Raw genomic sequence first — 27,736 nt, 5'->3', positions numbered from 1 at the left:
GTGGCCTTCTGGATTTCGGCCCTCTTCTCTAACTATTATTCCCTTTGCAATTTCTATTTTGCTTATCTCTCCTCATTCCTCTGTCATCATTTGGGCTTGGTGATTTTCAGTTTTTTCTTGATTGTGAAGAGTGTGGGCACCCTATCATTTAGTCAATTGTTACAGGATAAACATTTAACTGCTATGCTGTCAGGGCCAGACAGAGGACATACTTTCATTCCAGGGTTGCCCTCCAGTCTTGGACGTTTGTCAGGGGACGACTGAGTCACACACATAGTAGCAGAGGAACCAGTCAGCTTGGTGGATGCACACTACAATTTCTAGTACAACCTCAACAGAAAGACCCCAGCTCATCCTTACTTTGGTTTCTCTTTTGTTGGCTTGCCTCAGTTTCGCTCAGTAGCCAGCACTTTTTTTTTGAGAAATAATAATCAAACAGACACAGAACATGGAAGGTTTTCCTATTAACATTATCCCTTTCCCTTTTGCTGGCAGAGGGATCTTCCAGGCTGGAGGGCAATCTCTTGCACAGTCACTCGTCTGTTTCCTCTCTGAAAAAGATTTTATAATCTTACTCTTCTTTATAACTCTGTCTTGTAGTGAGCTATACCACCTATAAGGGGTGGAGGTGTTTAGCAATTGCACAAATGGCATCTTGTATATGTTTACAGAGAGTGTACATAGGCAAACAGAAGAAAAATAACACTTTTTTTCTAGACAGATGTTACAGAGACTACGAATAAGTATTTTTTACTATCCCAAATATGTTTCCTGTGAAGTTTGCTCTTATCAGTCAGTAGCAAACAGGGCAGGTAATTTGTTGTTTCTCTGAAAAGAGGACTTTTAAAAACACCCATCAAAGACAATTACCACTTGTTGGAGGTGCCAATTTCTCTGAAGCTTTTTTCTTGCAACTTTCAGTGTCTCTTTTTGTTTAAATGAACATAATCTCCAATAGAATAGAGCTTTCATACGGGATAACTATAGAGAGGAGCAGTCCCTTTCCACAGAGGCTTTTGTGAGAAACATTCAACATCAATCGGTATTCTTGAGAGCATAGCCTTTCTCCTAAGAAGCCCGTTCAGGAAAACACCATTAAACATATATCTGCTTGTACGTAAAAAGAGAGAAGTTTTCTCCCTTCCACCAATGAAAAGCCACTAGAAATTAATTATACTTTCTGTAATTACAAGAATCAGTTCCTCACAAACATTAATCACTAAAGTCCCGAGTAGCCACAACCATGGTTCTCATGAAGCATAAGCTACTAATAACATTAACCAAGCTTAAAAAATCCTTCACACGGGGTGAAATTCAGCCTGAAGAAAGAAATCCCATTCAAAATTGCTTAAGTAAATATGTGATTTCTGATGAAATTATCTAGGCAATGTGACTTGAGATACCTCTACTTCCACGCACTCTACTTTCTGCTACATACTCTACCTGTTACCCATACTGTAACCCAGTATATGTTACAATACCTTTTACCTTCTACCTCTACTCTACGTGTTTCCCTGATGCTGCTCTAGATGTTGAACACCAAGGAATTACGTGCAGAAACTCCATTCAGCCATTATCAAGGTACAGAAGGCAACTGCTGATGCTAAAATAAATTATTTGCTGTTTTGTCTGAATTAGTTTTTGTACATCAAATAGTTTTGAAACAGATATTATACTGATTATGTAGTGTGCATCACTGAATACAATGCAATTGTGCTAAAAAGATTTCACGAGAAGATATTTTATTAGTTTGTAATATGAAATCTATTTGAGAATCTTTTCAGTTTGTGCCTGCCAGCAATAGCTAGTAAGAAAGTTTATTAAAGAAGTTTTGAAATATATCAGAGGAATCTTATAAAAGAACATGAAGAAAAGTGTCTTTGGTGGCTTTTACAACTGAAGAGGGCTATCAAAGGCAGAAATTTCTATTCAGTGCATACATTTAACATGGCACGTGCTCCCTTCAGCATTTTTTCTTCTCTGAGTTTAAATGTAATCCATATAAATACAGGTTAAAGAATAATATTTCTGCCTATTTTACAAAATTGTCACTGTTTAGATTTACTGCACGGAAAACAACGATTTCTACAGATAACAGAAATTAATACATATACATATATTTTTTCCCAGCCAATGCACAAGAGTGCTCTGAAAGTAATGTCTCCTATTCTATTATGTTGGCCTACAACTTCAGAGCTGGATGTTGGTGTTATGGCAGTAGAGGTTGAATCTTCCAGCCAATATTCCTTTACATTTTGTTTCTGTGTGACAGATAGCGGTAGAGGGAGTAGTCTGACACAACAATGTAGGAAACAAACATGGAATTCGATTCCTCCATGAGGAAAAAAATTGCACCCGCTGATATTCAGCGATGTTTGCTGAATGTTTATGGAGACCAAACAGTGGGTGTTAGCAGTGAGGCAGTGGGTGGTGCAATTCAGTAGTGGCGAAAGCAGTGTGAAGGACAAGCCATGTCCCCAGTAGCCATGCAGATTTTTATGAGTACAAAATGTAGGCTCTTATCCATTGCTGGTGAAAATACATAGCTAATGGTGGTGATTGTGTTGAAAAAATAGTGCTTTGTAGCTGAGAAAACCTTCTCTATCAAAAATAGTGTTACTATGTTCTTTGTATTTGTTGTAGTTTCCACAGAAATAAATAAGAGGCATTACACTTGGAGCAGCCTATGTACTTTTTACAGCTTAAACAGGCTGTAGGGAAGGTCTGTGCTTTCATTCTCGAAAAAGAAATTACAAAAAAAAAATCATACTCATCTCATCTTTTTAGTCTCATAACTTGCATTGAATGTAATGAAAAATGATTATGAACAAGGTTTTACAAGTGACCTGTAGGCTACAAAAGAGGATTCAAAATTAAAAGTAATATAATTCCATACTCTTCAAGCATAGGTCAGCTCAAAATTCAAGTTTTCACTGAAACTACTTACATTTTGCTCATCACCTGAAAAACATGTGAACTGGGTAGTCATCAGTTCTGGTTTCAGTCACCAGCTTTCCCTTGTTGCAGAATATAGCTGAAACACTGCACATGCCATGCATCGCAGAGCACTGAATCAAATGATTTATGAGTACCTGACAAGGATCTGATACTTCTAATTTGTCAATCAAAAATGGAAGCTGTAACAAAAATCAGAGAGTTTTTGGTATTTGGAAACACACCTGGAGAAGATCAGTCTTAGTATCCTCACATACTCATCAAGGCACATGGAAACCATAAGGCAAGTAGAAAACTCCTGCTGCTCAGCCTTGCTGTTTTCCTGAAGTTCTTTTATGTGTTTTACATGTATGTAGAATGTTTGCCAGGCTTACGAAGAACCCTAGGGATTTTCATGCATGCACGCTCTTGCTCTCCCACTAAGCTGTTCCTAGGCTGCCAGAGCAACTGAGGAACCTCTGCAGGTCCCTCCTTCAGGGTCTCTAGTACTGCAGTGTGGCATTGAGCCCCACAGGGCTTGGGTTCCTCACCCCCGTCTCAGACTGGGTAGTTTTACACTGGAATCCCCTTTACAAAGGAAAAGGTGTTTCTCCCCTACTACAGACAGCAAATCCGTATATGATTTGCTATTTCATACCTAGAATTTTGCTTTTGATTCCATCTTGTTTGCAGGAAAACCAAGAAAAAAGATAGAACAGTGATAAGCCTTCTTTTCCTTTTGTCTGGCATTTCTGGTACTTTCCCTCTTCTCCCCACGGTACGTTTCCATTATATTAGCAATATGACATATCGCTTCATCTAGACTCTGTGGATTAATCAAGTATTTCTTCCTCTTAATGAGAGAAATTGGGCATTTGTTTACCATAAGTCCTGCCTTACTCATTTCAGACTGCGGTAAATGTTTGTTCAGTGTCCCCTACCAGCTACTGACAGTAATAATGCATATTCTTAGGGGATCACAGTGTCTCGCTATTAAGACAAATGTTTTTTGCTTTTTTTTTTTTTTTCCCTTCTGAAATATCATTATGTACAAAGTAATTTCCTCTCTGTGAGTTATTTACGCTGTTGCAAGCACTAAGGAAGGATCACAATTCATTCAAACATCAAGAGACAATAAGAAAATCCACATAGAAAACAATGTCTCTGAAGAACTGCCCTGGAGCAAACATAGCTTAACCTAGAAAATTAGTTTTTCTGAAGAAGCAAGAGGAACAGGAAAAGGATGAATAACCTGGGTGGACTTTCTCATTCACCAAAGTGTTTTGCCCCTTGATGAACCTGCTGCAGCATTTTGCACAGTCAGGGAGTATGGATCTGGCCATATTCTTACAGCCAGCTCTGCACTGAGTATAGAAAGCTCCTTTTGACACAACCTTGCTGTGTTGATAGCTTTGTGTATTTAAAATGCTTGCAACTGCAGCTTGCATCTTTATACCTCTAGAAGAGTTTACTTTTTTTCCAGTGTCGTTTCATTGAGAGGGTACTTTGTCTAAAAGTTATAAGTTGTTTAATAAGTGAACTTGAAGACCATTTTCTTCTTGCACATAAATATTGATTTAAAACCTCTGTCAGCACTTAACCACCAGCTAACCAGTAGGAAACCACAAGGCTTAGATTCATTAGTTCAAGTTAGAAAAAAGGCTGAGATGCAGTCCTACTGACCATTCACAATTTCCACAGGATTCTTATCTCAAACAGCCTGCTGAGACATCATTTTAAAAAGTAGTGATAGATAGCCTTGTCATACAGCTGAGGCTAACTGTTGCTTTTGAGTCTAAAAATTGCAATGCTACAAGTTTACAATGGAAAAAAGAAAACAGATATTAAATCTGCTGGAGACAAAATTACAGCTCATTTCTTGTATTGAGTAGCTAGACTCAGCCTAATCACAGTCTCATTCTAACCCCCAAATTAAATGGATTTCTTCTTGGCACTTTCCAGCTCATGGACTCACTACTATGTAGCAATGCACGTTAAACTGTGCTCCAATTTGCTGTCGGGCCAGCAAGTACTAGAAATGTGTGTATGTATAAAGTGTTTGAACCACTGGAGGGTGGGGATGACAGTTATATTTTAGCAGAGCCTCAGTCAATCTTTTTTAGCTTCTTAAACCCCTTTGACTGTGGATTTTAACTACTGTGCCTTAAACTTTCTTGATTATAATGAGTCTTATGATAGTTCTTTCTTTCAAAATCATCAAATTTTATTTTAGAGAAAGAAATTCTAGTGCTTATACCTTCAGAAAACATCTCAAAAACTTGACCATAAAAGCTCAGAAAACAAGGGAAAATAAAAATTACATTATTTTTCCCTTTTCTTCCCCCATCTTTTACCCCCCCACACTTTTTTTTTTTTTTTTTTTTTTTTTAATTTTATGATTCGGACGGTGGTAAAAAAGAGTCATGATTTCTGAAGATATGCAATTCATCCTTCACAACCTGCTATAGCTTTGTTGTGTGTTCCAGATGAGTAAAGACTACCTACTCTATCTGGAATTTAGGCTTGCAAACCTAGTAAAAATATTTCCATTTCAATTATACCTTTTAAAAAAACTAACAGAAATATGCCAACTTCCTAAAATTCAAGGTAAGTTTTCTGATGAATAAGTTGTTCAGGAAAAGGCAGAGTCCCCAGGACACACCAGTCCAAAGACTAATCACAACACAGGTTCTTTCCTGAAAGGTAAATAAATATCAGAAACTTCCTTGCCACCTGCTGTAAAAATATGCACACACTTCTGCCAATATCTCTTTGAATCTGGCATCAGATTTTGCACTTCCTACACCTCCAGAACCTTTCCTTCAGTTCTCAAATGTTCAGAGGGATGTCACCACCTTCGCTTGTCCTTCCCAGTGCTTGGCTAGACTCCTGAGACTCTCTGCTTTTGAGATGTCCTCTTTCACTTGCTTCTTGCCCAACTCAAGCAACCTTGCACTAGATCCCTTCTGATATCTGGACCTTCTCCTCCCTAGACTGGGTGCCTTTATATGTACTTTCTTTTAGTAACTTATCCACAGAGTCCTTCCACTTACTGCTTCTTTCTGTTGCTCCTCCTCTTTCCTTCAGCCCAATTTCTTATAGTTTCTCTTGCTGTTTGATACTACCTGCCCTTAAAATTTATTAGGGAATGCCTGTATGGTCTTGGGACATAAAAGTTTGATTTCAACTTAAAATAGCAGTACTGCCAAATCTGCATAAGCCCTGTTATGTAAAAATGGCAGAGCAGTAAACACAGCATAGGTAGAACCTTGGGACCAGGACTTCTCCTTATCTAACTCATACCCTGATAATTTTAAAATGCATCTGTCATCACGCCCTACATTTATCCTCATGGTTAACGACCCTGGGTACGTCTGAGGTCAGGCTGCCAACACGAGCAAAATCCAGCCATCATTCAGCTTTTCCCATATGGGAAACAAATACCAGAATCTTTCACTGGAGGAAACTGTTTTGATTTCACCTGCAAATTCCCTCTCCTTACATTATTCCAGACAGTATTGCATGGATAATGCAGCACTTTTCCTCTTTTTACATAGTGTGAAGTATTTGTCTGGGAATTCTCCATGCTCTAATGTGTGTTTGATCAAAAATTTAACTACCTCCTATAATTTAATTGTAAAATGAACACTTCCTCCTCTTGCAAACGATGTTTCCATGGAAACTGCTCATGGTACTGTTGCTACAGAATGGAGAGATTTTATTAATGGGTCTTTCTATTCTTTCTGAATTTAAAAAACAGCTCTAGCTCAGAGTCTTGAGGCGTCCACATTTCTCATTTGTTGCAGAAAAATATATTCAGAGAGTGAGGTGTATAAAACAGGTCATACTACAATAACAGAGTAAGACAGCCTAAATTCTTTGCTCTGTAGAACTTAGGCTGAGAAATGATAGTTGATGTGGACGTGGAATTGCATTTTCCATTTAAAATTGTTCATGTAGAATGATAAAAGATAACTGTTATGGGGTAATATATTTGTGATTTCAGAAGTTGATTGTAGGCATCACTGATTAGGGACATTTTGAGTCCAGTGGGAGTCTCCTGAAAACTAATTACATGTGAGAAGCACTGCTAGCATGAGGGAAGCATCAAAGCCACTTATCTTTTTTATACACCCTGTTATCAGCTAGCATGCTTAGCAACACCTTTCTACAACTATCCATGTGAATACCCAGACCACGAAGCAGATCCTACTTTATCACGCCAGATTATATCACACTGTGTCCATAGACATTGTGAGTAAATGGACTCATAATCTTTTACACCATGAAACTTCCATGTGGGACAAGAAGCTTTTTGATAACTGACCCATGATTTATCTCTGTTTCAGTCAGGAAAGACTTCTGGTATTTGGTCTCCAACTGGGAAAAATCTAAAGCGAAGTCTATGTCTCTAGTACTTAGCAACATGGAAAGATTGGATTTATGCTGTGGTATAACAGACCATTCACAACTAAAAAGTTTGAGAAGTCTTTTCCGTTCAGTCTATTCACTGACTTTACTGTATAAAGCAAACTTTTCTACTCACCTAGAAAATACTTATCTGAGTATTACACAGGGAGACTTCAGCTCCTGCCTGAAGGATGCCTGCAGTGTCAGGTGGCAAAGCCACATATGTTTATGCTTAAACTATGTCTCTAAGGTTTCATCTACAACTGTGAGGATTAAAGAAATATTTTCTAAAAGGAAGAGTGTGAAAGGGCAGAAATTACACAATATCCTTGATCTCCTTCAAATCTATGTAGACTTCTACTTGGTAAGTCCTGGATAACAAGAAAACTCTGCATTAAACTTGCTTTGCTGATATAATTTTACATCCAAAAGAGAAAGAGCAAGCCCTTGTCCAGAAGTTAAGCTAGTACTCAAAGAAAAAAAATAACTATGTTGTGGAATGCATACATGACTATTTTACTTCCTCTTCTGTTACTGAATGCAAAATTATCTTTGTCATCCAATTCTTTTGTGTTTTTGCTGTTAATTAGCAAGCCCAGAATAAAGAAAATATATTAAAAGAAGTCAACAGGAGGCAACTTTCTGATGACACATGAAGATGCCATGGTAGTTGCTAAAGAAATCCCATTACAACTTAGTCAATTATATCTAGAGGTCTCAATTTGTTAGTTTTGATCTAGGATTATATGACCCCTTTTCCTCTTGCTAATTGACTACTTAAGCATTTCCTGAACATCCTATGATCTTTGATGAAGATTTTCTCAGTGCCTTTCATCTGTTTACAGAGCTCCATTTAATAATACTGGCAAGATCATGTTAGCTGAAGTCTTGATATCTGTGAGAATGACAGTCATCTTTGGCACTGGCTACCAATCACGATAGCTTCTGCTGAAACATAAGGCTTCCCCACTTGGTACTCATGTTTTTGGAGTTGCTGGGGAAAAGGTATTTCTTGTTCTTTTTTGATCCTAATATCTGAATTGCATCAGGTAACAAATGGCTCACAATGAAAGAATTCCCATAGTGCATTGTTAGGATGGGTCTAAGGTTTCTAATACTAAATGATCAGTACAAATAACAAGTATCACTGAATTAAATGACATGGAAAGAATATCTTTCGACATTGCTACCTCTGTTCTTACCTACCAGTACGTAAACATTGCGTTTTCCAAGGAAAATGGAAGACAAAGATCTATAGGCTCCATATCATTTGCTGTGTGTGAGAAAGTGTTGCTTGACTATGTGTAAACCATGCCAAAAAGTACTGCTAGATATCAGGAAGATTTTTTTTTTTTTTTTCAACTCTTAAACTGATTTTTTTAATGGAGCAGTTTACCCTGCTGATTTTGAAATGAGGAGAGTGAGCAGCTCTTTGCCAGTTTCACAGACTTTAACAATACACTTGCTAGATGAAGTGTTCTGATAGCTTTCCCATGGCCTCCTGAATTTTACAGCTTTCAAGTCTGAAAAAAAACCCACACCTGTCTGTAAAAGCTATTTCTATAACACCGTGTCGATGGAGGAGAACTAGGTTTTATAGCCCAGCAAAGAGGGACCTAGGATGGTTTTCCCTACTGCTGACTTCAGACACTCACCTTTACTTCAGTAAAGCTCTACATTTTTTGTAATCCAGTTCCTTCCCTTGCAGGATGTTAAGACAGAACTTGCTTCACAGTCACAAACTATTACCAGTCACTTGTTAAATTAAAAATTGTCAGAGTACGTACCATGTCCTCCCTGTCCCTTGTCCAGCTATTCCCATGCCTGATCCTCTACACTTGTGGAAATGACAGGATTGCATACTCATGTGAGTCTGGTGATGACGATTAACTGCAATCTCCTCTGGATGTGCTTTTTGATCGTCTTCATCCCTGCTATGGCAACAAAGTGATTCTTTTCTGTGACCATTTACACACACAAAAAAAAACACAAGCCCACTACTAGTATGCATAGAAGATAATATTCAGAGCTGGGTAGAGAGATTTGATGGCTCTTAATTAATTGAGAAGGCTTTTGGAGCACCAGCCTGCAGAACCTATGTATTTGTCTGCCATTGTCCTAAGTTGTAATGTCATAACTTAAATACTGACTGGCTAAGAGCTTCTAAAGGCCATTTTACACTAAAGAAAGGAAATGGAGATTTGCAACATTATATTTCCTTAGCTGGACAATAGAGCTCAATCCATTTATTATTAATTCTGTAATCATTACCTAGAACATTCTTCTCAAAAGAAAGCAAGATTAGTGAGAACAGTTATACCATCTTTGAGAGAAATTTTACATCAACAAGGATTGTATTGCATGTAAACTATACTTTGATGAGAATGAGGATAGGGACTGTGCACAAACATGCAGAGCATCATACTTTGAAGTCCATTAGAATCAGGGTTCCTAGCATCAGGCATTGCAATCTGCTCTCTTATCCATAAATATTTTGCAATATAAAGCTCACACTTTTCTCTTAAAATTACTGCATAGTCTTTTTTACAAAAAAAAAAAAAGAAAAAAAAAAAGAAAAAACTTACCCATGAAATTCCAGTATTAAAACACTGATACAGTTTTTACTTAAAGTTTTAAGACAAAAAAAGATCTTTAAAGCAGCTAAAACAAGTAGCTCCCCCATTTTGTCTAATGCATGGATGTTGTGACTCAGCTCTGCTGGCAACAACTACCATCAGAAGGCTGAGTCAATGTATAGTTTTATAAAGAACAACTTATAAAGGCAAGTGCTTATACTCTGCTTCTGATATTTTATTGATCAGCGTAGGTGTCTGAATGGTGATTTCCTGCTGCAAGCTCTGCTGAGTAATAACTTGTGAGCTCTTAAAATATTAAATATAGCTGGAAGATTTGTTTTCCACAAACAGGGGAATCCCATTGTTTAAACCCTTGCAGGGTTATTGTATTATGAATAATTGAAGAAACAGAACCAAAAGGTTAATGCTCCAAGCAGCTTTCCCACAGCTCTGAGACGAGCTGGCTAAGAACTAATGGAAAATCACCCAAAGTTTGGTGGTTCATTTCATTAGCTTTTAAACACTGGTATTATTCTCATAAGCAAATTGTAATTTGCAACAAACAAATCACAAAAGCTGATCTGGAAACATTCCACATATCAATGTAACCAAGATTTCCAATAGCCTGTTTAGTTTTCTTGGCAGAAATCCTAGGAACAGAAATCAAACGGATCATAAAGGAAAGGAGCATAAGTGCTGGGAGATCAGTGAAGCAAGGTTTTGCAAGGACACTAAAAGCTCCTCAGACAAAGCCAGCTCTTCTAACTGGATTAGAAATAAAGATGTACACATATTTTCTGATTACCTTGTGGCTGCTGGCTAGAGGATAAACTGGTATTCAGTTTGTAATACCTGGTGCTTGTGCTCAGAATTGTTCCACTATAAACAAGGATGTATTTGCAATACTTCTGAAGAAATTGATCCTGTATTTATCTGAGAATAAATATGTTTATCTGAAGAAATATATTTTTCATACATGCAGTTGTCAAACTGCTGAAAGAAAAGCACACAAGGTAAGTTGTGTTGTACTATATGTAAAATGACTGTAAAGCAGATAGGAATGGCAGGCTGAACATGGAAACAGTTCATTTATATCAACACTAAAATGGCAGAAAATTCTCTCTTTCCTGTGCTAGATGAGTTTTAAGAATCAAAACAGCACTAGGAAAGCAAACACTTTTGTTTAACTGTCATTAAGCTAAGCAGATTAGACCTAATGTCACCGTAAACAAATTCTATTCACTAGAAGTATGTTTCTTTTCTTCCAGTCAAGCCCCATTACTTACTAGAGCAAGAAAACAACATTGGTATACTAGCTGTTTCTTGAAAATAGAATCACATTAAGAACCATTAAAGAAGCCTAACATCCATGTACTCACCTTCTTTAAGGAGGAAACAGGTTTAAAATATCTTGTTCGTCCTGTTGCTGCTGAATTTTAAGAACAAGATGAACTGTAAACTAAACAGTACCATGTACATTAAAGCGATACAACTTACAGTTAGAAATTTATCACACCGTTAATATGACACAGCTTAACAGTTCAGGAATAAGCACTATCCTAGAAGAAAAGATGGGGTCTCAGTTTGCTAACTTTTTTTTTTTTCCTTACAAAGTTTGCTGTTGGCTTTACATCCATAAATGAAGTATGATCATTACCGCTGTCACCTAAAGCAACACCTTAAACTTTCAACTTTATATTACTTTTAGAATTTGATCACATTCTCCCAGTCCAATGAGGAGAGTATTGAGGCAAAATAAAGCTTCATCTGTAAAAATGAAATTACATTACTCAGGTCATGTACAAAAAACCTTCACATCTTTTCGACAAATGGATTCACTACTATATCTTGTCTTTAAACCCCCAAGGAATATTTACATAATGTTGTAAAGACTGAAAAACTCCTGTAGCACTCACAGCAGGATATGAGGATTTCAACTGCACACAACTCTCATTAAAATTCAGCAAACTTCAGAGGAATTGGAAAATCACGAAGAAGTTAAACAAAGGAAAATCATAACAGGCAAATAATCATTCTTTTTTTATAGAAGAAGGAAGAATGGTGCTTTTGTACAAAACCCTTCCTGTCCACAGTGGGATAAGAAGCAACTCTGTGACTACTGGTCTATTACTGTCCACTGTCCTTGGTTGTCCTCTTTTTTTGTGGAATAATGTGAAATGACAGAGGGAGAAATTAGTAGCATCTCACTCAGATTCAGCCATCTACCACTTCTACCTTTGCGGGCCACTGAGTGCAGTCATTTTTGTTTGCAATCCTTGGGTATTTTGGAGCAAGAATAGGCAGTTTAGTAGAGAAAACCTGCATCCTATGGAATATTCCTGCTCTGCATAGCAATTTGAATTTGATTCTCTACATGTCTGATGACGAAGGAAAGCAGATTGGATACAATTACAGAGTACCTCTGTTTTTCTTTAGGCAGATCCCAGAGTATATGAGAGATTTGACAAAGCTGGCTACATGCACAGATAAATGACCCTGGGCCATGAGAGCAAGTGAGCACTACTGAATGATTCTATTAATTTCAGTTAATACAATGAACTCATGCAAATGATTTGCTGCAATGTTGTGAGAGCTGAGGAGTAGCTCAGACAGGGAACAATTCTGTTTGAATAACAACTGTCTTCTTTTCATCTTAATCTCTGAAAAAATGATGAAGTAGACCCTGCAGGCAAGGGTACCCATGAGCCTGATAGGATGTCATTAGCTAATTCTTTGCTTTAATGTTTAAAGAGCAAATGAATCTGTTGTTTTGTTTAGCTCTATGAACTGTTTTTTATGTAACAGCTGTTGGATACTGAGATTAATTTTTGGATTATTATGTGTCCTCACAGCTTTGAGTATATTAACCTTTAGCAGTCTTTTACAGTTAATCTCAGCTGAAAAGGAATATTACCCTAAAAATTCTGAGAAAATCAATTTTTTCCTCCTTTCCTAGTGGCATTTATCAGACATTAAATTAGAAAAGAATTATATTTAAAGGTTGTTTTCTTGGAGTTACAAGCTTTTACTTTTAACTCCTTCTACAAGTAAAGCTGACCAGGTTGTGACCAGCTTTACTGTTATCAGAAGATATTTTAGGGAATACAGCAATTGTAAAAACATAGGCCAAGTATTCACTTAGCAATTCTATGATTCCATGATTCTAGCATCCATTTTTGTATAACTTCTGATAATGAAATTTCAGAGTATATAAGCACACACTACTTGTTCATGATGCAGGTCTTGGGTGTTGCTCTGAACGATATAGGTTTCTGGTATTCCTCAATAGGGAGTTTAGAGACAAAATGCTCCTGGAAGGACAAGGAAATCTCATCAGGTTTCCCAGCACTGTGCTGCAGGGAACTCCTCATATTAAATTCTGCTGTCATGCCAAAATTTTCATTTGTGTCTTATCTCTGTGCCCTGGTTTGGAGTTACACTCATCTCTGGCACAGTAAAATAATCCTTGTCAGAAAAAGACTTAATCATTTCTTTTCTGTCTAGCATTAATGTAACTATATCTACTACATGCAACATGTTTATACCTGAAAGTAGAAATATGTGCTTAAAATATATATATATATATATATATAAAATATATATATTATATATAAAAAAATATATATATATAATATAGGCTTTGATAAATGAAGACAGTAATGCACTTCTATCAGGCCATTTGCCCCAAGCATTCTGGGGGATGATTTTCCACCAGACCCTTCACCCAGACACCACCTAGCTGGAGAGTGATGAACAACATCTGAACATTTCTTTCCAGAGAATACACTTCATTGCTTTCTCAGTTATTCTGTTGCTCACAATAGTGAGACAGAAACTTTGCATAAATATGAAGAAGAATTCTAAAAGAAAGACTTTCATCTCTTTATATCTTCATTTGAGGTGTGAGTGGGTTTCATCATGAGCAACCCTTGTTTCTTTTAATTGTTCTGCCTATGAGCATAGTTTTTTCTTCAGTAAGACATTTCTACTGTATTTACTTCCTCTAAACTGTCTTTTTTTTTTTTCCTGAAGAACTACAAAATTCAGCTGTACAGAGAATTACCTTACAGCTTGTATTACCTTTCTCAAGCCACTGAAATTAGTCTCTAAAAACAAGCCTCAAATATTCTTCTTTTACTGCTATGCCAGCAGGTGTTTTCTAAATATGTGACTCTTACTACAAATGTAATTACCTTTTTGTAAGGAACATGAAAGTTGATTGACTTACAGTACCATAGAAGGACAGAGAACTGCAGGACATAACCACCTATTGTCAGCTGACAAAGAACCAGACAAATTTCTTTATATTTATTAAGATAGTAACTGCAGTCTGGTCCTTTTTGATACTTGGTATTCTTATCAAAAATAAATTTGCAGGAAATTGTTTTCACCTGAAAATTCATCCTGCAGGAAAAAAAAAAACAAAAAACAAAAAACAAAACCAACTTACTTAAACGTTTGTAGTGACCAATAACCTTCTCTGCAATATCTCAGTAACAAAAAAGAAGCTCCTCATAAACTTGTAAATTACGTGACATGCTTGGGTGACATAAAGATATGATTTACCTACAGCTTCTCCCAAGGAACTTTAAGCACTTCATAAAGACAGACAACTACTATTTCAGACCTGAAAGGCAAGTGGAGATGAAGTGTTTGGTCCACAGTCTCATAATCCAATGGTGGAAACATAAACAGACCTTAGGTCTTCTAGGAATGCTTTCCTTGAGAAATAGCCAGAGAACTGAAGGCTGTGGTCCCCAGGTGCACTGATATGATTGCCTTGGAATTACATCTTTAAGTTCTGCTTACACTTTACTGTTTCCTGTAAATTTACTTTATTTAAAAACACTTTCTATTGTTTAGAGCTTTGTACATGGGTGCGAGTGATCATTAGTGTTTGCTCTACTGTATCTTTAAGTTATATTGAAAGTCTTGTAGGCATAGGTGAAAATGAACTTGACAAAGAACTGCTGTCTGTGAAGCTGTCTAGAAATTCAGTCACATACTATTTCCCATTTCCAACTTTACTCACCTACAAGCAAAGGACACTGTGGTTATTTATACATTCATAAGAGTCACCTAACCATTTATTTATCTGAAAGCAAAGAATGCAGGGAACGGCAGTCAGAAACTACCACTCACAATACCATATCTCATCTTTCTGTTCTTTCCTTGGAATGGTGGTTTCTGTTCCAGCTGCCTGACTGCAGTAGTTATGCCTTGAAATTATCCTTCAAATCAGAACAAATGAAGAAGTTTACCTAATTGTAGAGGAAATCTACATACCACTACAAACAGGCCACACAGCTTGTCTAACAGCTGCAAAGTGTAGCTTCTAAATGTGCATGAACAAGGCTCGTGCTAAATGTGTGGATAGAGCGTGATGGCACATGACTGTATTCCAACAGGGCTGATGAACATTTCAAATCCTGCTCTCTACTCCATTAAACTCATTTTATGCCCATGAAATGCCATTATTGTAAATAATGAACTGTAAATAGACAAATGCATTTGGAAACAATGTATTGATGAAAATGAGTCTAAGTCATGCAGTTACTAACATCATCATAAGTGAAACAACTTCAAAGGAAAAGCAGGATTCTATTAAAGAGATTTTTTTTCATAATGGTCTCTATCACAGCTGCACTCTGAGATCCCTTCTACATGCTGTAGGCATAAAATAACAACCCCTGTCAGAAGAAGTACATGACCAAGGAAAAAGGATGAAGCAAATATCCATGGAAGTGAAGTAACCTGACTGAAAATGCACTGACCACAGATATAAACTTAGAAAGAGACTGACTCTCTCAACATGATGCCCAGCTGTACACTTCTCCATCTTCAGACCTGGCCAACTCCCACGTGAATAGATGACGCCAAGCACTTCAAGCTAAACCTTTCCTGCAATAGGAATCTGTCCTCTTCCGTATCTGTAACTCAGATAGAGCTCATGCCCCCTCTAGCCTAAAGCTGATGCTGCCTAACATCTGGTAATAAATTCTCACCAGTACAGCTCACACAGTGTGTAAAGATGTTCCAAGGATTACAAAGACTTACTTGTATCTTGCTTTGATACCACCTCATCTGCCAGGCCAAATCCAGTGCAGTTTTCAGAGCTTCATGAGCACATTTGTCACAGAAGAGCAAAGACGACAGAAAGGGAAGTGAGCATGTGCAGCAAGCTTTCAAGCGGAGAGATTTTAACTGTTGTTCTTCATTTGCAGCCTGTCAGTGTAATAACACAAAAGCAATTAACTATTCATTCACAGATAGGACATTCACAAGTGCGAAATGCTAAATTCATTTAAAAATTTGTGATAATCTAACAGGGTCAGTAAAAATGCATAATTTGTTTTGGCTATACCAGCATGCCTGGAATGTACTAAAGTGCTGATGCTTCCATCTGCGTTAACAAACAAAATAATAGCTTGATCAACAAAGCAGAACATGAAATATTCCAACACGTAAATTAATAACACTTCTATAGGGGAGAATTAAGCAGGCTGCTAATGTATTTGGATTTATTTCAGAGTTATTCATTATGTCTGGGCAGACAACAGCAAACTGCATTTAAACTGATTTTTATTTCACAAGCAGTAAAATGTTATGGAAAGATAATAAAATGTGACCATTTAGACTAATATTTCAGATAAATTCCACAAATGCAGTGAGCATTTGTAAAACATTTTCTTTTGGCAAGATATTCATTTTAAGTTAAATTAATTCATTTGAATGTGTGAAGGACAGCTGAATGAAGTAAACAGGATGGGATCTAATTAATGCAAGTGTCTTGGAGGAAGTGAAAGAGCCCTTGGATCACCACACCGCTTGGGTGCAGAGCGAGGTAAGTGCAAGAGGGGAAGGTATTCACCACACAGAGACACCCGTGAATTTCATAGTGATTCACCAAAGGACAGGACAATATTAGGGCTATTTTTTCCTGTTTTCCCTTTCAATCTGTTTCTACATTCCCTTCTGCCTCACAGAAGTATTTCAGCAGTAAAAAAGGCAAAAATCCATGTGTTTGTCCTGCACCTTCACCCAGGCTTATGATTTCACTATCATGTTTTTAAATTCTACACTCCCTCTATTCTTTTAAATATGTAATTTACATATGATTTGGTATCTCCATAGTACATCTATGCTTCTCTCCAGCTGATCTCTCTACTATATATCAGTCAAAGAAGAATATAATTCTGAGAATGACCAAGAATCCACTGTGTCTTGGAGATTTCCTGCATTAGAGCTGAAGCTAAAGGCAATAATGTAATATTTTGGCTTGGGTTGTTTCTTACAGAGAAGTAAAACTCCCTACAAAGTTACGAGGAAATTTCTTCAAGCTTCAGACATCACAAACTGAAATACTTTCCGAGCAGCACTAGAAGATGTTCCTAAAAGCAGGGCTTGCTTTAATAGTACACCGTGTCCACAAAGATATTACTTTCCAGAATATCTGCTTAGGAACTAACAGATCTGAATATTCTCTTCTTTACAGAAGTAGAAACAAACAAACAGATTTCTTATAATGCCTGAAGCATTATCATGCCTAGTATGGAATAAGGCAGTTGCTTTTGCTTTATTAGCCAAAAATGGGGCAATTACTAGTGTTTCCTTAGCAGGATGTTGGTTTCTTTAGTGAGCAAGTCATCAAAGGTTTTGCTACATTTTTCTGGAAAATCTACATTTTGAAGAAAACCATTTAACAATTTCCTTTATCTGCACTCTAGATGAATAATCGATACAGATTACAGATAACAAAAACACTTGAAGACAGGTTCCCTTGATAAGAAAAAGCTCTGACTAACCCTTGAGCTGCAAGAAGGCTAATACAGGAGGATACAGATGCTCCTGGTCCCCAGACTTCTAATTTCTTTATTTAATTTTAGCTTAGAAGAAATGACTGTATGAACAGCTATTTTATATTCAGGCCTGACAAGTAAGGAGGAAATGCCCAAGATTGTAAAGGTAGAAACACTGTGGATGAAATATTCAGTGAGAAGTTGCAGCACCATGGATGGTAGTAAGGTGAAGTGGTGGCACTCCCAGAGAAGATGAGGAAAGGACAGGAGGTGAGACAGGCTTCTGCTGAGGGAGAAAGACTACTTACATTTAACAGATGTCATGGAGAAGGCTGCACTGCATTTTTATATTAGCATGCACAAAATTTATAGCATGCTTAACTCAGTTGATATTAGCAGGTGGGCAGAAATGGAGGCCAGAGAAGTTAAAGAGCATAATAAAGAATGGATAAATTGACTGTACTCAAGTCAGTGGGGCATGCTGAGATGTACCCTAAAGCCAAAGAAATCTTTTATGAATTACTGTGCTCAAGAAGTCACAGGAAGGTCTTGAGAGGCAAGCACTGTGCTTCTGCTAATATGGAAAAGATCCAGAGTATTAACATATCATCTAGTTTCATACACTGAAGTGCACCAGAGCAAATGCTATGTGATCAATTTGTAAGTACAAAGAGGATAGGAAGGTGATCCACTGGATGTAGCATTTTTCATGTATATTGAAAATGATTGAAACAAACATCATTGTTAATTACTCTCCATGGTTATTATGGAGGAAATTATGAATAACTGGGAAAGATCAGAAGCTAGTCTGGAAGTCAGAGCTACTTTCTACTTCACAACAAGGACAGTGAAGTACCACAAATGCCTGAAAAGATTAGGAACACAAAGTTGAAGACTTACAGTAGCATGTTGGGTAAATAAGTGCTAAAGAACATTTAAAAATGACTTCTCACAGCAATAAAATGAAATAGCAGAATATGACTTATCTTCCAGCTCTGTATTTCTCAGATTCTGTATCATATATTTTAAGTATTTTGCTTACAGTTTCCAATGCATCTGTATTTTCCTTTCAGATTTTCATATACTGGTTTCAAAAGGCAATGCCAGATACCTATCATAATTCTTGCTAGCTCAGAGCTTCATGAAGACCTACAAGATATACAGTGACTTTCATAAGATCTCCGCTCATCTTGTCATTAGGCAGCTTGATATTTATTTGTTATGATACTCCTAGAAAAATGTTGATTTGGAAATTAGACCTAATCACATCAGACTGTCCCCAGACTGGCTTTTTTTTCTATTTCAACAGCATTGTTTAAAATATTGTTTTTTAAGAGAGAATATTTTTGTAGTAGGTGTGGATGAATTAGGTGTTTTTTGGCAACTAGGTAACATTGGAAACCAATTAATTGTGTTTTTTTTTTTTTTAATACCATGTCATTCTCTCAGGAAAAATAACTCTATTTAATTCCATAAATGTGTTTAACCCTATCAGCATCACTTTATCTTTTGTTCAGAAAAGGACTGGCGACAAGTTATCTTGGTTGTTTTTTCCCCACTGAGCTTCATTCATGCTCACCACCTCCTGGTTCCCCATTCAGGACGAATTCTCTTTGTTGATTGAAATGAAATGGAAAGAATATATGATTCTGGGGAAGGAAATGAGGAAGAGAGATGCATCTTCCTCTTGTCTTTAAAATGAATTTTTAAAAGTCTTTTAGCTGTTTTGCAAAAGTAGGGCTGCTCCCAGGTACCTGAGAAGTATCACATAAACACAGAGGAAGATGCTGTCTTCTCCTGAAATGTAGCTTTTAATTCACCAGCTTTCATAACACTGGAATGATGTTGAAGGGCTGCTGAACTAATCAATTACTGTCTGTAACAGTCTCAGAGGAACAGCTGCACAGATAGATCGAACATTACAGAGATCACAGGTGTTGGGATTTTAAGTCAATCATCTGTGCAAGCACAAACAGTTAAGGGCAGCGTCTCATATAACACCCCCTCAGACAGTGTGGAAACAGGTTTATCGCAGTCATTTTAGCCATTACTTATATTAGCAATCTACAGTTTCTAAAAGTCTTATCTGCAGAGCCAGAGTGTAATGGTAACAAATCTCTCTAAAAAATCAATTAGGTTAGATCTCCAAACTGGAAGAATTATTTGTGTATAAAGCAACAACTGTAGGAACAGGAATCATTCTTACTTTTAATAACATTTCCCTTCTTTCTGTTTTTTTTTTCTTTTTTTTTTTTTTTAATTTTCAACCTTGAAAAATGCACTGTGTAAACAGTGTTGCATTTCTGCTGCAAAGCTGTAAAAAGCAACATGTCGAGTGAATACTCAATGGCACTATATTCCTAGTATGTGCCACAGAAATGCAAATGACCTCCTCTGCATTCATAATCAGTGAACACCTCATGTTAAATGATGAAATCAGTAAAGAAATTATGATTCCTTCTTTACTCAAAGTGAAATAGCAGAAAAAAAAAAAAAAAAAGAAGCTAGCTTGGAAAAAAGAAGCTTTAAAAAGCCATCCTAAGCAAGGTTACCTTGCTCCTCAAATTATCCTGTTTGGTTCGGAGGAAGAAGTTAGCTAGGATATCAAATTCTGCATCTTTTGTATGGTATTCTGCAAAAATAATTTGTATTATTTAGAAATAAAAAAGAAGAATAAGGAAATGTATAAAATGAGATAGAATATCTTTTGGAGCAAGCCTGTACTAATCAAAATGTGACACACACTTTCAAAGTGATTGCACCCTGCCAAGATCAAAATGCTCTGTTGTCCTGTTGTCTGCTCTAGTGCAGAGGAGTTCTGAACCATTGCAAAAAAGGCATAGCAAATCCTTGTATGTTATCTTGACCTCAGTGCAGATGTCTGGATAAAGTGAAGAAACACACAGTGATGCTCCAAGCAGCTCACTCTAAAAACTAGCAGAAATGGTGTAATTTTTTCTGAGGCTGTAGAAGAAGACAGTAAAATTTTGAATGCCACTTCTCTTCTTAACAATTTGACCATAGAATCATAGAATGGCCTGGGTTGAAAAGGACCACAACGATCATCCAGTTTCAACCCCCCTGCTATGTGCAGAGTCTCCAACCACTAGTCCAGGCTGCCCAGAGACACATCCAGCCTGGCCTTGAATGCCTCCAGGGGTGGGGCATCCAATTGATGTATTGTTTGTGAACATAACAAGTAGATAAAACGTTACTCTTGTTCCAGATTATGAACAACCTTTCAAAAAATCCTTTTCATGTGAAGAGGATATATCATGTTATTTCACAAAGCTGACAGTGACTGGGCCTAATCTGGTTAGAAGTTCTGTTATCACAGAAATCAAAGACTAAAATTCTATTCATTTCAGTGCAACCATCATTTTATCCAGCTGTACACAACAGTTGACTGATAGGGAAAGCTGCAGTGCATCCTAAGAGAAAGGAACTATAAAGCAATCATTCATGGTTTTGTTTGAAGGCCAGAGAGATATCAAGATGTAAGGGATATCTGTGAGCATAGAGAAATACATGCTGCAAGCCAGTCAGGGCTTTCCTAATTGAATATGAGTCTCATGAAACTGAGATGATAAATAACATAAATAAAGGAAATGATGCTAAGGCTGCAAAAAGCAACTAAGTCAGAAAAGTGCTGCACTCACAGAAAATGCAGTTTGAAGAAATATGTTGATATGCCGCTTTCTGACACTGTTTCCTTTGGTTAAAGCTTTTGTAATTTATCAGCATCATAATGCTGAATTTGAACTCCATCACTGTTAGAAATGAGGGTAATTTTGTTTTATTTTCAGTGTTTTTAGATTGCCAGTAAGTTAAACAAGACAGTTTTCTTTCCTTTGTCCTGAGACACAAGTGCTCAGCAGCTGTCCTTCTCCTTTTGCTATGCAGACTGAAGGTCAAATCCACATGAAAAAGAATTATTCTCCAAGCATATTTTTTTCATGAATCTCAAGCCAACCCAAGGTAGAGCATACAGCTGTGCTAGAAAACCTAATAAGAGGTATGAACGAAGGGCCATCTGCCTCACTGACACTGCAGTAGATCTTATTTGTAATACTCACATGACTCATTAAAAAAAGACGAAGTAGAGATTGTACTAGGTTAGGTAAGTGGAATGCAATTGTTGGTGACAGTTTTATACTCAGTCCATCTAATAATATTCACCTCATCGCATTATAATCTAGAGCAAACTGAGTTGGCTCAAATATAAATAAATAAAATCTAATAAATCTAAATCTGTTTTTAATGCTCAGATAATTTTTCCAAATACCCATGTTGGGGAGATCTGAGGTCTTTTCTTCCCAAGATCTTGTTTGTTTTTCACAGAAACAGAGAATATGGATTGCTAGGGTTGTGATTCCTCATACCCCATACCCCCTCATAGTCCCATTCCTCATACCTTCCTTGGGCAAAGGTGATACGGATGGTACCACAAAACCAGATTTCCAGACATACTATAAGCATACTGCAAGAACAAAACTGTCAAAACCACAGGTGAGGATCAGAGTTTATATGCTTTCAGAAACACTGTATGATGTAAACCCACAGTAAATGATTATTGGACAGTGAACTATTGAAAATACTGAGTAATTATACCTGATGGGGAGTTGTACTTATCCTTCAGCGCTGTTTGAGTTAGCAGTGGCAGATTGCTGTGGCAAGTCCATTGTCTGTTTCTTCTGCAAAATGAAAATTCATCCAATGTCTGAAAGATTAGAAGAAACAAAATAAAAATGTGAATATCTGAGAAGAACAAATATATACATAAAAGAAAAAAAAAATGCTAGACAATTTGGTTGATGTGAATTGACAGCGATTTTTCTGTATGACCTGATTTTTTTATTTTGTTTAAGAAATCAAAAGAATCTAATCTAAACCTTCTCTCTAAAAATATCTAGATTAAGCTTTTTCATACATATGTTCACTAAAATCTCAATTAATTTCTCTTTACTTTCATTAGTGAAACATTATACCAAACCATCCACTACATCTTCGTGTTCAGATACACAATCATTTCACATCAGCCAACATACAGTAGCTCTCCCAAGAGAAGATTAATCTCATGACCTTATATAATTATATCCAAGCTAATTGTGTAGGCTCCTTTCAGAGTCAGCAAAGCAGGATTCACCAGCTGTTTTAAATAGCTATCCCAGGATGAGATGAAGTGCACCTCAGACACACCTGTTTGTTTCCTCTGACTAACAAGAACTTAGACAACCTGCTCAAGCAGAGACTGCTCTGATACAGATAACTAAATTTAGAGCATTAAATCCTATCCAACGTTCACTCTCAACCTATGGCACACAGAGGGTAACCTGGTGAAATAAAAGACAGATAAGTAATACTACTTAACAATTCATGTGTCAACCCCACTCACGAATAATTGCCGAAGTTCAGCTGACATTGACAGCTTCACTTGCTGAGCTGCAATAACTTGCAGTTGAGAGTGAGCCGCTAATCATACAGTATCCTCAGCTCATTCGTTACACAGAAAGACTGGGAGAAACAAATTAATATATTTTTCTTTTTTAACATCCTGACATTACCAAGGGCTTGGAAGGAGAAACAGTGGTCTACTAGCCATAAAATAATCAACATTTCACGGCACATTATTATCCCATCTTTTTTTTGCCAATCATATTCGAGCTAGCTCCAGCTATCCAAACTCTTACCTTCTTAATGTTTATCTCTTGGATATGTGAACAAAGAAGATCAGGTAGCAGACTGACACTGATTATGGCAGAAAAGCCAAAGTTGGATTCCCAGCCCCTGCGTAGGTTATTGTATGTCCAATTTGTTTTCATCTCTCTGTGTCTCTGTAGAATTTTTCTTCTGGGATTTGGCAACTATCTATTGTAACAGCTTTTAAAATATTCTGTTCTTCATGTTGCAGTCTTGTATATACTGGCAAACTGAGTAGCATTCAGAATGAACTTTTTTCTCCTTGAAAGGTATATCAGCCACAGTGAGTACAAAAAATGGCCACCTATTTTCTAAATACTAATTTGCTCTGTGATATGAGAAATGTTTCCCAAGTGGTGACTTTACCTGCCACTGCAACATCTGGACTTACTCAGTGTTGGCTATGGTTGTCTTCCATGGCATAGTAGGGAATGCTTAATTTAATGGAAAGCTAATGGACAAAAATTATGCATAGCCTAGTCTTACAATCCCTTTCAAATCACTATTCTTTTTTTTCATATGAATTCTCAGCTCTCCTTTCAATTCCTTTTTTACATTCACATACTCATTTTTTTTCATCCAAAAATTGTGTAACTGAATGGATAAAGAAATTATATCTTGTAATCTATATACATACACATATACCTCTATTAATGTCCTCAAATACAAGTACATAACTGGCCAGTCTGCATCTGAACACAAGCTATGAACACAATGTAAATGAATGATGGCCTTTCATATCATTTTCTTTAATAACTTTTTCTGAACCAGAATTTCAGATGAATTTCAGAGACTGAAGCAGGACTAGCATAAAATGCTGAAGTTGAGAGGTCTTAGGAGCTATGCCAATTTAAGTCTGAAGGGTGCATAGAGCTTTTTTACCCGAAAAAGCCTGAAGAGCCTTCAAGAGTTTTTCATATTGAGGCAAGTAGTCATAATTTATTTAGATTTATAAACCCAGCCAAAGTAGGCTTACTCATTCAGGATATTCACAGCGAGGCACCTAACCACTAGAACCACTTAACACTTCTGCAGCTTACCAGCTTTCAGGAGATCCAGTTGGAGAAGATGCTTTTTCAATTTTATTTAATGAGCAAAGCCTGTGGAGATCACTGGAGCTGTACTTCCAGCATGGGTCTGGAACTGCTGATGCAGATTTATTGAAATGAGCATAAATGTAGCCTAGCTGGATAGAAGGAAATTGGTATGGTGTAAAAAGACTGTAATGTGAACTTACTTTGCAGGATTTTTTTTCAGACTGGTGGAAACGGCCTAGAGCAGGGAGAGGAAAGAGGAGGGAGAACAGTTCACATGGAAGCATAACATCTGCTTAAGTGTCAATTAGTAATGTGGGTGGGACAGTGAGTCAGCACTCCTCAGCTGTGGCTATTCAGTAGCTCCGAGGCAGGATGGTGTTTCCTTCTGCTGTTAGGAGACTGCAAGAACACCAAGTAGTGATGAAAAGGGGACTGTGGTCTTCCAAGACTTCTGCATCTTCTCTTTCTGCCTCTTGAGGAGGAGAATGAACTGTGGTTGGCATCTTCAGAAAATCTTCAGTCTGTGAAAGCTCAAATTCATTTAGCCTTGCCTAACACAGTAAGGAAAAAATCCCAGTTTACAGTTTTTGTTGTTGTTTGTTTGTTTGTTAAGTCAGCATCTGTTTAAAGAGTTCCAGGATAAATTTTCCAGAGTAGCCCTGAGGCAAATTGCTCACTTCAGAGCATAAGATGGAAAGTTCAGCAACTTTTGCATAAAATCTGATTCCTCCGGGAACACCTCACACCTCCTCTGACATGTAAGCAAAATGAGTTTGTTCTACCAAACCTCCATCCCTGCTCATCGCTTTGTGCAATTGTGCTGTCCTCCCACCAGCCCTGCTGCTCTCTCTTGGGGAAAGCTGTCTGTCAAAGTAAAAGCACAAAAAGGATGTGATAAAACCAAAATTCCCTAGGTTTCTGAAAGTGGTCTTCTGTTGCAAGCAATACAAAAAGGAACAAAGGAATATAACTGCAAAACCCTCCGTGAACCTTCTACAAAAGAACAAAGTTCATTACTTTTCACGTGCATGCCACGAGTTATATCTTTAGCTGATTCAGGCTGAAGTAGAGGAGATTAAGGACTGAAGGTAAATTAACGGAGAAAATAACATTTTCTAACATCAGATACCAACTCAACATATTTATATGAATACATCCTGATTGTGAAACACAAACAGGAATCTAATTTAAATCGGATTCAAGAGCTCTACAAGCTCACACTTCTCTTGCTGCAACAGCAAGAATTATTTTCAAATAACATTTGTCAGAAAAATCAAGGTAGATAGGACAAGAGACATAACTCTTTTTGAAAATACTGCCATTGAACTCCAAAATTTTCTGTCTTACGCCCAAAATCATGTACACCACTTTAGCATAATACTGAGAGGTCTAGTCTGACAGATAATTTTAGGAAAATAGGAAGTTTTAAAAATGTTTCTCCTGCTCTCCCAGGGCCTTCATGGAGATGAGCTTTTTTGCCTCACAGGCAGCTATGAAGTTCAATTACACTGAAACAATTCCTGTGCTAATGGTACTCCTCTTCCATGTATCTTTGTTAACAGAGTGTTAGTGAGCTGCAATTTGTGCTACCAGGATCTTCAGGCAAATTATCTTTTATTAAGCAATTTTTAAATACTGTAAGTAAAGTTTTCATAATCATGCATCTCACACTGCTTTATAGCAGAAGCCAGCTAATTAGAAGCATTACACTTCAATTTTCCTAAGTTGGATGTTAAGTATTTTAGCGTTATACCTCGGTAATGGCAAGCGGGGCTCATGTCTGTATCAACAACAAGTAGACAAATTAAGGCATATTGCCTCTGTACAAATATACCAACTTGATAGATTCAGTTCTCTTGCTCATATTTATGATGTACTCAGTCCATATGTGAATAATGTTCTAGTGAATTCTTGGGAGAAAGTACTTGTTTCTCAGCACTGAAGCAGTTGCAGCAGAGGAGTGACAACAACAACAACAATAACAAGTGTATCTGAATGTGATTAAACCATTGCTACTGATGACAATGAGTGGAAAACAGGGAGTACATTTAAACATTTAAATTGAAATATTAGGTAACATTAAATATTCAGTAAGGATTCACTGAAAACGAAATACGGTGGCCGACATACACGCCATCCGGCTTTAATGGTTCCCAAGAGATGACAAAATTGCTTTTCAGATTAAAGACCCACTGCCTTCAGCATCTCAGGCTGAGGACTTCATTACTGAGCAGAGCTTCATCTGAGACAAGAGATTGTTGAACAGCGCAATTATGTTAAAAATAAATGAGACTAAATGCCTAGAAACAATGATAAGGAGTGAAATTCTGAACGTGCTGCCTGCAGAAAGTGTAATAAGTAAAGCCATGATAAACTAAGGAACTCAGCAGCCACAATCTTTCACTGCTCTCCAGCCAGCTAGGAAATGCAGAGCTTTATGACTGACTGCAAAGATAACTAAAGAAGTGACCTATGAAGATGCCTCACAAAGGCGGCCTCATTCTGCCCTCTCCTCCTTTGGGAAGAATGGCCTCACATGTGGAAAAATGTCCTTGTTTGCAAGGAGGGCACAGTGGTGTTGGCCTTACAATCAGTGCACGCCCTTCAGAGCAGCAGACATATTTGAAAGAAACATCTCACACAGCCTTTTTGCTCTTCAGTTTCAAGGCACCTGGGAAATACCCTGGATTTGAAGGCTGTAAATTAGGGCAGTAGAAAATGCAGTCAGTGCAATTGTTTCTGAGTTTCCATTTGCCTGACAAATAGCTTTAACTCTACAGAGCTGTACCAAAGCACGTCAATACTTTTCCAGTTTTAAGGTAAGTCTGATTGCCTTTAAAAAGAATCCAGTAGTTTTACTGAGTTTTCAGCTTAGTAGAAGACTTATGTGGGTTTTCAATGAGTTCCTATAATTCACAAAACTCCACAGTCAATCCAGTCTTTCCATCTGGATTATCCTCAAACCATGGAACAGCAATACTTTGAACACATTTTCTATTCACTAGTTGAGAGTTTAGTGAAACTCCACCTTGCAGGAACGATAGTTAAGCTTCTAAAAATTAGCCATATGATAAAAGGATTTTCCCCTGCTTAAAGTTCTCATATACAATAATTTTCTTGTTCAGTATTTTTGCATGTGTTGTTCAGCAACAGAATTTAACAACATATATTTCTACAGCAGGAAAGTTTACTATCTATTGACTGACCCCTAGTGGAAACAAGGTAAAAGCTGGAATAATTTTTAATTAGCATTGAATATTATATTATAAGGAATATGTGG

The 27,736-nt window shown here is 37.1% G+C and overlaps 1 long non-coding RNA gene across 1 annotated transcript; it reads right to left on the bottom strand.

Annotated features, from left to right (window-relative positions):
* Positions 1–8,559: 8,559 nt before the first annotated feature.
* LOC124417807 lies at positions 8,560–22,442 on the bottom strand. Its single transcript, XR_006939014.1, has 3 exons — positions 22,331–22,442; positions 15,978–16,145; positions 8,560–9,275 (listed from the first exon to the last, which is right to left on the bottom strand). It is a non-coding gene; the product is annotated as an uncharacterized LOC124417807 (long non-coding RNA).
* Between the last annotated feature and the right edge of the window lie 5,294 nt (positions 22,443–27,736).

This window comes from Gallus gallus, chromosome 3 (genome assembly GCF_016699485.2).
Source record: "Gallus gallus isolate bGalGal1 chromosome 3, bGalGal1.mat.broiler.GRCg7b, whole genome shotgun sequence".
NCBI classification, from domain to species: Eukaryota; Metazoa; Chordata; class Aves; order Galliformes; family Phasianidae; genus Gallus; species Gallus gallus.
Note: the sequence above shows the minus strand (reverse complement) of the source record. Positions and strands in the feature narration are given on the sequence as shown.